We start from the raw sequence: 12,287 nt of genomic DNA, 5'->3' as shown, positions 1-12,287 counted from the left end.
CAACCCCAAATATGATTTCGATGACTCTCCTAGACCAATTTCAATATTTTAGAGCTGATGAAATTGATAGAATTCCATTCTAAGACCTGTAGCTCTAATTGGTATCAAAAATGACTTTTTAACATCTTAACTCTATAAAATTCTAGAACTTGCCCAGTTCACAAAATATTAAGACTTTAACACATTAAACCATACAAACTAATCAAATAACACTCGAGGGCACTAATGAGAGGTGTAAAATGGTAATTTCACAAAAAAAATTCAAAAATGACCCTTAAGGTCATTACAACATCCACCATTAAAAATGATATTCATTCTCGAACATAAGAATAAGAAATGTACATGGGGTCTCAAAAGCTGAGTGTACCGAGCCCGTATATTAGACTCTAAATCCCAAGTCGCCTCCTCAATAGGCCGATGCCGCTATTGCACCTTGACTGAAGCGATCTCTTTGATCCTGAGCCTACAAAGCTGCCTGTCTAGGATGGCTACCAGAACCTCCTCATAAGTCAAATCCGGACCCAACTCTACCGCATGATAAGAGATCATATGGGACTCATTCGATATATACTTGTGAAGCATAGAAATATGAAACACCGTATGGACAACTGATATTCTAGGGGGTAAGTCCAACTCATTAGCCATCTGCCCACTCTCCCTTGAATCTCAAACGGGCCAAAAAACCTTGAGCCAAGCTTGCCCTTATTTCTGAACCTCATTACTCCCTTCATGAGCGATATTTTAAGCCACACAAAATCACCCATTATGAACTCTAAGGAACGAACCCTCCGGTTAGCATAGTTTTGACGACTTTGAGTTGTCAATAGTCGACTCTAAATCAAGCGTACCCTCTCTATAAAATCTCTGAGTAAGTTAGTATCAATTTATCGACCACTACGGAATCAAACCACCCAATAGTTGATCGACACTTACGACCATACAATGCCTCAAATGGTGTCATATGAATGCTGGAGTGATAACTATTATTATAGGCAAACTCTGCTTAGGGTAAGTGTTGGTTCTATCGGGTATCAAAATCAATCACACAGGCTCTAAGCATATCCTCCAACACCTGAATAGTCCGCTCAGAATGGCCATCAGTCTAGGGATGAAATGCTGAACTCAGTTCTAATCGTGTACCCAAACCATGCTGCAATGCCTCCCAAAAGTGAGAGGTGAACACTGAATCCCAATACGACACAATAGAGATAGGTACCCCATGCAACCTAAAAATCTCACGAAGGTAGATCTTAGCTAACTACTCTGCATTGTAGCTAGTCTTTATCGAAAGGAAATGGGCTGATTTAGTCAATTGGTCCACAATCACCCAAATAGAGTCATACTTACCCAATGCCATGGGTAATCCATACACAAAATCCATGGTGATACGTTCCCACTTCCACTTGGGAATGGGCATCATTTGCATAGGACCACCCAATTTATGATGCTTATACTTCACATGTTGGCAATTCAGATACTTAGCCATAAAATCAACAATGTCCCTCTTCATGCCATACTATAAAATCAACAATGTCCCTCTTCATGCCATACCACTAATAGTGTTATTTCAAGTCATGAAACATCTTTGCCGCTCCTTGGTGAATAGAATACTTGGAGCATGGAGCCTCCTCCAATATCATACATACCCAATCACTAACCTTGGGCACACAAATGGGACCATTGATCCTCAAAACCCCCTTTGAATCAAGAAAGGTTGATTTAACTTCACCTCTCAACACCTTGTCTCAAATGGCCCTCAACTTATCATACTCAAACTGGTGTGTACAAATCTGATCCATCAAAGTAGATCTAGCCTCCACAAAGTCCAAAATGCTATGATATGTTGAAATATCAAGTCAAACCAACTACCTAGCCAATGACTGAACCTCCAAAGCCAAAGGCCTCTTATCCGCCTTAAGGAAGGTCAAATTACCTATACTAGATGCTTTACGACTTAGGGCATCCACTACCACATTAGCTTTGCCTGGATGATAAAGAATGGTGATGTTATTTCTTTTAACAACTCCAACCATCTACACTGCCTCGTGTTTAATTCTGCTGAGAAAAGATATACTTAAGGCTATGATGGTCAGTAAAGACCTCACAATGCACACCATAGAGATAGTGCCTCTACAACTTTAAAATGAACACCACCGCCGTCAACTCTAAGTCATGGGTAGGATAGTTCTTCTCATGTACCTTCAACTGTCGAGAAGCATAAGCTATAATTCTACCCTTTTTTATCAATACACCACCCAAGCCAACTCTCAAAGTATCATAAAATACTATAAAGGCCACACCTTCTTCGGGTAAGACTAGAATAGGTGTTGAAGTCAATAACTCCTTGAGCTTTTGAAAGCTCGCCTCACATTCATCAGTCTACTGAAATGCCATGGTCTTTTGAGTTAGCCTAGTCAATGGGGCTACAATAGAAGAGAAGACTTGAATAAACTGACAATAATAGTCTGCCAATCCAGTAAAACTCTGAATCTCGATAACTAAAATAGGCCTAACCCAATCAAAACCACTGCAACCTTGTCCGGATTGACCATAATACCATCCTTGGTCATCATATGACCCAAGAATGCTATGGACTCGAGCCAAAACTCACATTTGGCGAATTTTGCATACAACTTCTCCTCTTTTAATCTCTGAAGAACTGTCCTAAAGTAACTAACATGGTCCGCCTCATTCTTGGAATAAACCAAGATATCATCAACAAACAAAATCACAAATGAATCCAAATAAGGCCTAAATACTCGATTTATACTCTCCATAAAAGAAGCCAGGGCATTAGTTTACCTGAAGGACATAACCACAAACTCATATTGCCTATAACGAGTCATGAATGTAGTCTTTCGGATATCAAATTCCTAAACTCTCAACTGATGGTAATTCAACCTCAAAATTAATTTTAGAGAACACTGATTCACCCTGCAGCTAGTCAAATAAATCATTAATACTAAAAATAGGATACTTGTTCTTGATGGTAAGTTTGTTCAATTATCGATAGTCAATACACATCCTCATAATACCATCCTTCTTCTTCACAAATAAGACCGGTGTACCCCACAGTGGTACACTAGGCCAAATAAACCCCTTATTCAACAAATCTTCCAATTATTCTTTCCACTCCTTCAACTCCGTCGAAGTTATTTGATAAGGAGAAATAGAGATGGGCTTGGCGCCCGACTTCAAATCAATCACAAAATCAATATCACGATTAGGAGGAACACTTGGCAAGTCGGTAGAAAACAGATCCATAAACTCTCTCACCACCTTCGTAGTCTTTAAAGGAGATGACTCTATAATGAGATCATGTATATGAGCTAAATACAACAAAGAACCCTTATCCATTAGACGACGAGCATGCATACAAGATACCACCTCCTTAGGATACAAACTCGGATTAACAATCCAAACTAACCGAGGCAATCTAGGATGAGCTAAGGTCACAGTCTTGGCATAACAATCTAGAATCGCATGATAGGGAGACAACCAATCCATACCCAATATTACATCAAAATTAAGCATATCTAATAAGATCAAGTCTGCCCGAGTCTCTCTACCTGTAAATATCGCTACTCATCCTCGGTACACCCGATCCACCACTAAAGACTCACCCATCAGGGTAGAGACACAATAATTACTGCAAAGGGATCACACACATAATCGATATCCGCGACAAAATAAATCGACACATAAGAATAGGTAGACCTAGGATCCAATAACACTGAAATAGAGGGATGGCAAACTGGGACAATACATGTTATCCCCGCATCGGAGGTCTCTGCTCAGATCCATCCGATATAGCATAACATAGTCTCCAATCACCACTACCACTCTGAGAACCACCAATGAATCATCTCAATAGTTGATATTGGTGCATCATGGACAAATTCTAACCCTAGTTGAATAGAAGAGTAATCACACTTGGGGAAATTTCTTACCTTATACTGAAACTCAAACTCATCACAATAAAACATCATCGAGGACCGCAACCTCGCTGAGGATAACCAGAAGATCCACCAACATTATTTGTACCCTGAATCGGTACATGCATTGACCTACCTTGATATTCCTTGGTGCCCAGACCCAAATAACCTCTACCTCTAGATGAATGACCATTGAACTGACCTTGGTGATGAAACCTCTTGGCACCAACCTGTTTAGCATATTTGATACTCTTGATCCTCCAAGTATGATCAATAATACTTTGAAAGGAACCACCCGATAAAACAAGAGACGCTGTGGCCTTCTGAAGATAACCATCAAATCCCTTCACCAACTTATGAATCTGCTCAAACTCAATGGGAATACTCAACATGGTATACCAAGACAACTCATGGAAGCGAGCCTCATACTCTGATACTAATAAGGAGCCCTTCTCCAATATGTCAATCTCTTCTCTATATTGATCATGAAGACTATATGGCACAAACCTCTTGAGGATACTTCAGTAAGAGGTGCAACACACTCCATGTGCCTCCAAAATATCCAAATTGAAAAACCTATCTTGACACTCGATCAAAAAGTCAGAAGCCTTCTTACCAGTTATACCATCAAACTAGGGAGACAAAGATCTGATAAATCTCTCAAAACTTTTCTGCTCTGATGCACACATAGCAACACTAGCACAAAAATAGGTGAAGTCATAGATCTTGGAGGAATGCAAAGCAGGGCTGAATGGATATCTAAAATCTGAAATCCAAACACTCAAGGTTTAACCATTCACTTCTTCACTTCTTCAGCCCGTTGCTCCACATTCTCATACTCATAAATAGGCTCAGGTGGGTCCTCACTAGATCATCCTCGAGTAGGACCTGCACTCTTAAGACCGACCATTACCTTTAATGCGGAAAAATAGAATATAGGTTCACAACATTTGATATGAATAACTCATACGAAAGGAATCAACAAAATAATTTTCTCCTATTAGGTATCTTGTATCTTCTCAAAGATAAGTACGGATGTCTACATACCGATCCATAAGACTTTACTAGACACCCTATTCATTAACTTATGAGACCGGTAAACCTAGCGCTCTGATATGAATTTGTCATAACTCAAAAATTGAGGTCATAATGGCACACGTCCCAACACCCAATCTGATGTATGAGCCTAAGATTAAATCTCATATGAGACTCCCAAAGGGAAAGTCATGCCACAAAATAAACAAAAACTGAACTTAAATAAAATATCTCAAAACCTGGTGTCATAAGTATAAGAGCATCTAATATAAGGTCTGAATCTAGAGTACATCATAAGTCTCTAAATATAAATAAAGACTACAAAATGAAAGATAGAATTAGTACCGATCTGGATTCCAGGATCTCACCACTAATTTGGAGAAATAAAGCCCGCTAGAAACATTAGCTGCCACGTGGAACACCCTAATACCTGTATCAAAAAGGGACACAGAAGTAGGGGTGAGTCCAATCCCCATGTATTCAGTAGATTTAACCCACTGAGTATAAGGAATTAATCAAATCTATGAAATAGACTAAGAAGCGCTTCCACCTGCACACAAAAAAGTTCTATTTCGGCTACGTTGCCGCCAATTTATATAAAACAACGCGATTAAATTAAACATATAAGTACAATTCAATATCACAATTAATCAGATAAGGCAAAAAATACAAGATGCAATGCAATGAAATCCAATGAGATGCTACAATAATATGGTGATACGGTGGAATCAAGACTTTCGCACAGTGTGTCGTATACACCTGCCAAGCTATACTACTAAGCAAGACCCATGGGGTCTCGCAGACCACATACCTCATCATAATTTCAATGTATCAACTACCTTATTACTCAGCGTGTGGCCAAGGACTCATGAACTAATGTCTCATCCGCTTTCCATCTAACTCGTGGTCAAGGAAACAAAAAAGTGTCACATTTTCTTTCTTAAAATGAATTTCCACAGTTCTCAACTTCCCAATGATCAATGATATGATAAATGAGGATGAATGCATTCACAACACATAAGGCATGGAGGCAATATTCAACTCGATATGTAATATAAGGTTCAAAGTTCTCAAAATTTAACCTAAACATGATATTCACCCTCAATAGACAATAATGGGAAGGAAATACCTCAAATTAAGTGTTCACCCTTTTTCGAAAATGTCTCAGTACTCAGGTATGCTCAAAACTCCTAACTTAACTCCTCGAGAGAGTATAACAAGTCAAATAGTCTCATCACGCCTCTCTCATAGGCAAATCATGAATTACATACTCTCAAAGAAGAAAATATAGCATATAAGCTCCCCACATGGGCTACACAACACAAGTAAGCCCTTACACGGACATCACAATTTAAATAATCCCCCACATGGGCATCTCAAAGTAATTAACAGTCCTAAATTATACTACAACCCTTATTCCAAAGTCTACAATATAGAATCGACTAATTACCCCAACTCAGCCCCAAGAAAGATAGCCAAACCTACCTCGATTATCAAAACCGCACACGAACGCTCCTACCGAATGAGCAATCCTCGAATTCAATCTTCAAAATGACAACCCACTATCAAGAATGGAACATACACGTCACAAGAAGTTCAATGACACCCATATTGTAAGTATTCAAAATTGGGGGTAAAATGGTCCAAAATTGCTTAAAATTTGAAAAGGACAAAAGTGGAATTTTATTTTAAAATCATGTTCTACACATTGAAGGGAGTTCATGATTGAAAATCCCATTAAAATTGAGCAAGAATCAAGTTCTAAATCATAAAAATATAATATTTCTAACTTGGAGGAAAAACCCAAAAACCCACCTTTGAGATCTTGATTTAAAGATATTTTAAAAGATAATAATTGAAGAAATTAGTAAAGAATCGATAAGAGAACTTACCCACATGAGTTTTCTCAAGAAATTACTTTCAAATTCTCCCTCCCAAGCTCCAAATATGATAAACATGGTGAAAGATATTGAAATAGGAAGAAAGGGGTTTTTTCATCCAAAAAAATGTTGATTGTTGACCCTGGTCAACTTGCACTTCCACCCTTCAAAATATATTTTTGATCCTCAAAACTCATTCGAAACCCTATAAACATGAACCAATAATGCTAATTGATCAAAAATATGTTTCGGAGACAATAGAATTGTCAGATTTTTGAAAAAAAATGGGTATGACCAAAATGCTCCCCGGACTCCTTATTGGCCTAAAACTCAACTTTTGGCCTAAAAACTCAAACCGACGATTAAGGTCCCGAGGCTCTAAGTCAATGTTCAGCTAGACCAAATTCGACGTTACGAACGCAACAGAACTGACAAAATTCTCATCCGATGTTCGGATCTCAAAATGTTGACTGAAGTCAAACCAACTCATTTAAAATCACACTTTTCAACTTAAGTCCTCAAATTCACGTATCAACCCCAAATATTAATTTGTAGAGTCCCTTAGACCAATTTTCACATTTTGAATCTAGTGAAACTGACGGAATTCCGTTCCGTGACCCGAAGCTCTGATTGGTACCAAAAACCACTTTTTAACATTTTAACTCTATAAAACTCAAGAACTTGCCCAATTCCTAAACTATTAAGACTTTAACACATTCAACCACACAAACTAATCAAATAACACTCGGGAAGCACTAACTAAAGAGGTAAAATGGTAATTTCGCAAAAATTCCAAAAAATGACCTCAAGATCATTACAATCTAGACATCTTATTTTAGTCTTAAATGGCAGCTAAACATTCCAACTTGTGTTTACTGGGTCTCAAAGACATCTGACGCTGATGTGACACATAAATTTTAGAGGTGTCTAGATAACCATTTTGTATGTTCGAGTGTTCAATTGACAAAGTAAACACGAGTTAAGTGTATAGATATATATATTCAAAGTTGGAGACTTAGAGTGTTTACTTGTCAGCTGAAATTACGTTTGAGTGTCTATTTGTGATAGGTAAACTTTCAATGACCCTACTTCGTATATTGACAACACTTACTTTTTTAGTTAGTATCTATATTTTAAACTTGATGAATGATCGTTGAGATTCTTAATATTGAACTAGCGGCGGTAGATCTATTAGTAAACAAGAGCCGCTAGCTGGATGTCAATCTAATGGATGGACTCATTGTGTAAATATATATTAATATTTCATGTAAAAAATATTAGGTCCAAATGTACCCGTTACAAAAGAGTTGCATTCAGTACTGATCACGTTACACATCTTAGTCCCAAATAAGTTAAAGTCAATCATATAAATCCCACTTTTTATTTAGTTTATTCATTATACTCGTCAATATATATATTTCTCAATTATGATATGATATATATATATTGGATTAGAATAATTTTTTGAACGAGCTAGCTTTTGCTTGGATAATTTGGGATGATGGAGATGGATGGTACTTGTTTTGAATAGAAAAAATATGCATATTATTTGTCACCATTTGCATAGTAGTTTCAAGAAATGATTATTTACGGCCCAAGTGTTATCCTAGATGTTTGTTGTTTTTTTCCATGCAGTGTCATTTTAGATTGTCATTGCTTTTTTCATGACTAAATTTAATGGCGGTCCACCAATGTACTGCAATTTTCACGTACCCTTGTAGGAAAAAGATCTATTTTTTAGTTTGAAAATTTCGGTAAAATCCTAAAATTGTTATGAAATAGAGATTATATAGTAAATATACTAGGAAAAATATATATAGAGAAATTGATATATATTCGATTTTAAATTGATATGCAAACGAACTGAATTAATCTTAGCTACAAAAGAACATAAATTGATGTACAAATTGTCTGCTTGTGCAAGTTTATTTAATGATCACAGGTTTATCCAATTGCAAACTTATCCAATTAAACTTTCATCCAGTAAATTGTGTAATAGATATTCACAATACAATATATTATAAAACCTCCTTGAATGTTCATTTAATAGATAATGTGTCATGTTAAAATCTTACAAAGAAAAAATTAATGAATAAAAATTCTAGTGAAGGGAAAAGGCATAATTTTTTTTCTGAAGTTATATCGAAAAGTCAGTTACACACTTAAAATATCATGACGACCTATTACACATATAAACTACTTAAAAGTAAATTTATTACCCCCTAAAACTGACATGACAAAAAAATAAAAAAATAGCAAGCCAGAATAAAATTAAAGTAAAAAAATTAAAAAAAACCAAAATCACCCCACCCCCCACGTCCTTTCTTCTTCACATCCCACCCATTATCCTCTTCTTCATTCATTATTTTTTCAACACAATTCTTTATTTTTTATCACAATTTTTTATTTTTCATCACAACCTCAAAGTGTGAGACCATGAAATAACATTAAAAAATCTCCCTCCGGCCACCGCCGTCGTTGCCGGTGAATCTTCAAGTGTCTTTGGAACCTACCTGTCCCACTATATCTTTCCTCCATGTACACTCCCCATTTTGAATCTTGATTTGTTTCTTTCAAAATTCATTAAGAAGAAAAAGAATTCTAGCTAAAAATCTATAAGTTAAACTTCTTTTTTATTCCATTGTAGATATGGAATAGAAATTATCTTTCTCTCAAATTGTTCAAATTCAAGCAAAATAAATTTATAAGCAAGAACATTTAATATATTTTGACTAAAAAAAATAGAGAATGCTTGGGTATGGCTGAGAAGATGAAGGAGGGTGAATTTGATTTTGGTGGAGAAGACGATTGGGATTGGGGGGGGAAGATGGGTGGGGTTCTGAGAATTTAAATAATTAATTAGGATTTAATTAATATAAAATATAATTAATAAAAGAAAAGAAAAGAAAAAAGATATAAAAAATTATAATTTCTGACATGGCGCTGAAGTGGCAGTGAGTGTAATACACCACATATTGTGAGAGTGGTGTTGTCAGTTTTACGGGGGCTAATAAATTTACTTTTAGATAGTTTAGGTGTATAATAGATCGCTATGATAGTTTATGTGTGGAACTGATTTTTCAGTACAACTTCAGGGGATAATTTATGCCTTTTCCCTTTTAGTGAATAAAAAAAATACATGTATCTGATAATACGTACTTACTAGCTACTTCATTAGAAACCTTACCAAGAATATTAAATGAAAACAAATCTTGGTTAAGAGAAAAATACTATAAGTATTTTACTCCATCTGATAAAGACCACAATTTAAATGTTCAAATATCCATTGTCACAATTCAAAATGGGTCATTAATGGCACACACACTTAACCTCCTAGGTGGGAGAACAAACGATACAAACCCCAACTTATAAAATATGACAATAACGCGGAAGCTCAATTTATGAGAGTAAGAGATAATAAAACCACTAAAGTCTATTAGATACGTCTTTTCAAAACCTGACAGTCATCACTTTAAGGATATCTAATTCTAAAATACTAAGTCTGAAAATATCAAACACCATAATAAATAAATAACTTGATGTGTCCAAAAACTAAGGTCATCATGTCATGCCCGAGAGAATCCAATACGAGCTAGAAGGAATAGCTCACCTTGGAACCTAATGTGCTGGACACTGGCTAGAACTGAGGTCGAATCAAAGTCGATGGAATACTCGCTACACTCCATAAAATAAAATAAAGAAAAATACAAGTAGGAGTCAATATGGGACATCATGTACTGAGTAGGTATCATCGGGCGACTCAAAATAGAAATCAATATGCATAAAGTAATAGCTGCAAATCAACCATAGCACTTAATAGGTGACAACCACCAAGATCAAGATTAAGTAACAGCACAATGAATAATTAAATAACCAGTCAACAATATTAAGATCACATATGAGGACTCAGACCTCCACATCACGCTCTTTTGAAAATGAGTTATTGGAAATTGGGTAGCGTTAAGTCATTTTAATTTGTTTGTTTTGAATATTATCATACCGGAACGTGAAATCTGATCCAAAAATATATCGTGTCGTACCATAACAACATACCAACCATCCAAACCACAATAATTAAATGCATAGTAAACTTCACACATGATTTAGCATGTGTCGAAATGTGATACCCGATCCAAATGTAATTAATTTAGCATTCTTGATTATTACATTCCACTTCATTAACAATATTTCATCAAACCTTCTTTATTCAAGGTACCATTTTTATAGGGTAAGTTCAATATTATGATTTCACGGTCTTGGAGTTTCAAACCAATCATAACAACATACCAACCATCCAAACCACAACAATTAAATGCATAGTAAACTTCGCACATTACTCAATGACTATCAATCACTATTAAGAGTCTATCTATGATAAGAATAAAACCATAACCTACCTCAGCTGAAAAATCGAAATAAAGTAAGCTAATCCACCAATGTCTTTCCTTTCTTCAATGTCTCACGTTTCCAATCTATCAAGTATACAATATTCGTAAGCAAACGAGTCCGTAGACACCCATATTACTATATGTCTAGTCTAGACCCAAAACTCACATAATTCTATAATCAATTTCTTAAATCTCAAGCCTAGGGTTAAGTCTTAACTCCTCCAAATACATAAATCTAATGATATTCGTATGATATAATATATTTAATATATAATTATATTTACCAATATATCAGAACTTAAAATCTTAACATGATACCATATAGAGAATTCCAACATAGATTAAAGTTTTAAAAAAAGATAGAATTGAAACTTTATCCATGGAAAAAAAAATATGCAGTAGCTAACATAGTATCTATCCTATATATTATTTCACTCATCATATATTTTACATATAATTACCTAATTATTGCTCCCATTAGCCTCAATCATTGACCTAACCCCACTTTCTAATGCCACTCAATAGGTAGCGGTGGCACTTTCAATTTACACATCAATATACAACTAATAAATATTCTTCTTAAATCAATATACATGTATACAAGAATTAAAGCTTGGTTAAAGATTTCTGTTTACTTGATAGGCTTGTGCTTTCAGTGTATGCACTGCTTTCTCTTTGGTGTGCAGATGGAAGCTGTGTGCCCTCTTCCTTCTTTTTTAAAAATTAATTATGTACTAAAAATGACAAACCCTACTAAACTATTTTAATAAATATAAAAAAAGTGGTATATGATATTAAATAAATTAACACTTTAGCCCATCAATTAAATTAATTATTTAAAATCACTCATCAACTAATTAACCAAAGTTATCGAATAGTCCAAAATACCCACTAAAAACTTACGAGATGAGTCTTTTATGAAATAAAAAGTTTTAATTCTTAAAACGACCTAATGGGTAGTTACAACAGATACCAATTTACCCGTCGTTCATCCCCAAACGATCAAAAAAAGAGCAAGGGTAGAAAAGGGTACCTGACTCGACGAACAA

The sequence above is a fragment of the Solanum dulcamara genome, chromosome 8 (genome assembly GCF_947179165.1).
Source record: "Solanum dulcamara chromosome 8, daSolDulc1.2, whole genome shotgun sequence".
Classification (NCBI taxonomy): Eukaryota; Viridiplantae; Streptophyta; class Magnoliopsida; order Solanales; family Solanaceae; genus Solanum; species Solanum dulcamara.
The sequence above is the reverse complement of the archived record's forward strand: the minus strand, read 5'-3'. Positions refer to the sequence as shown.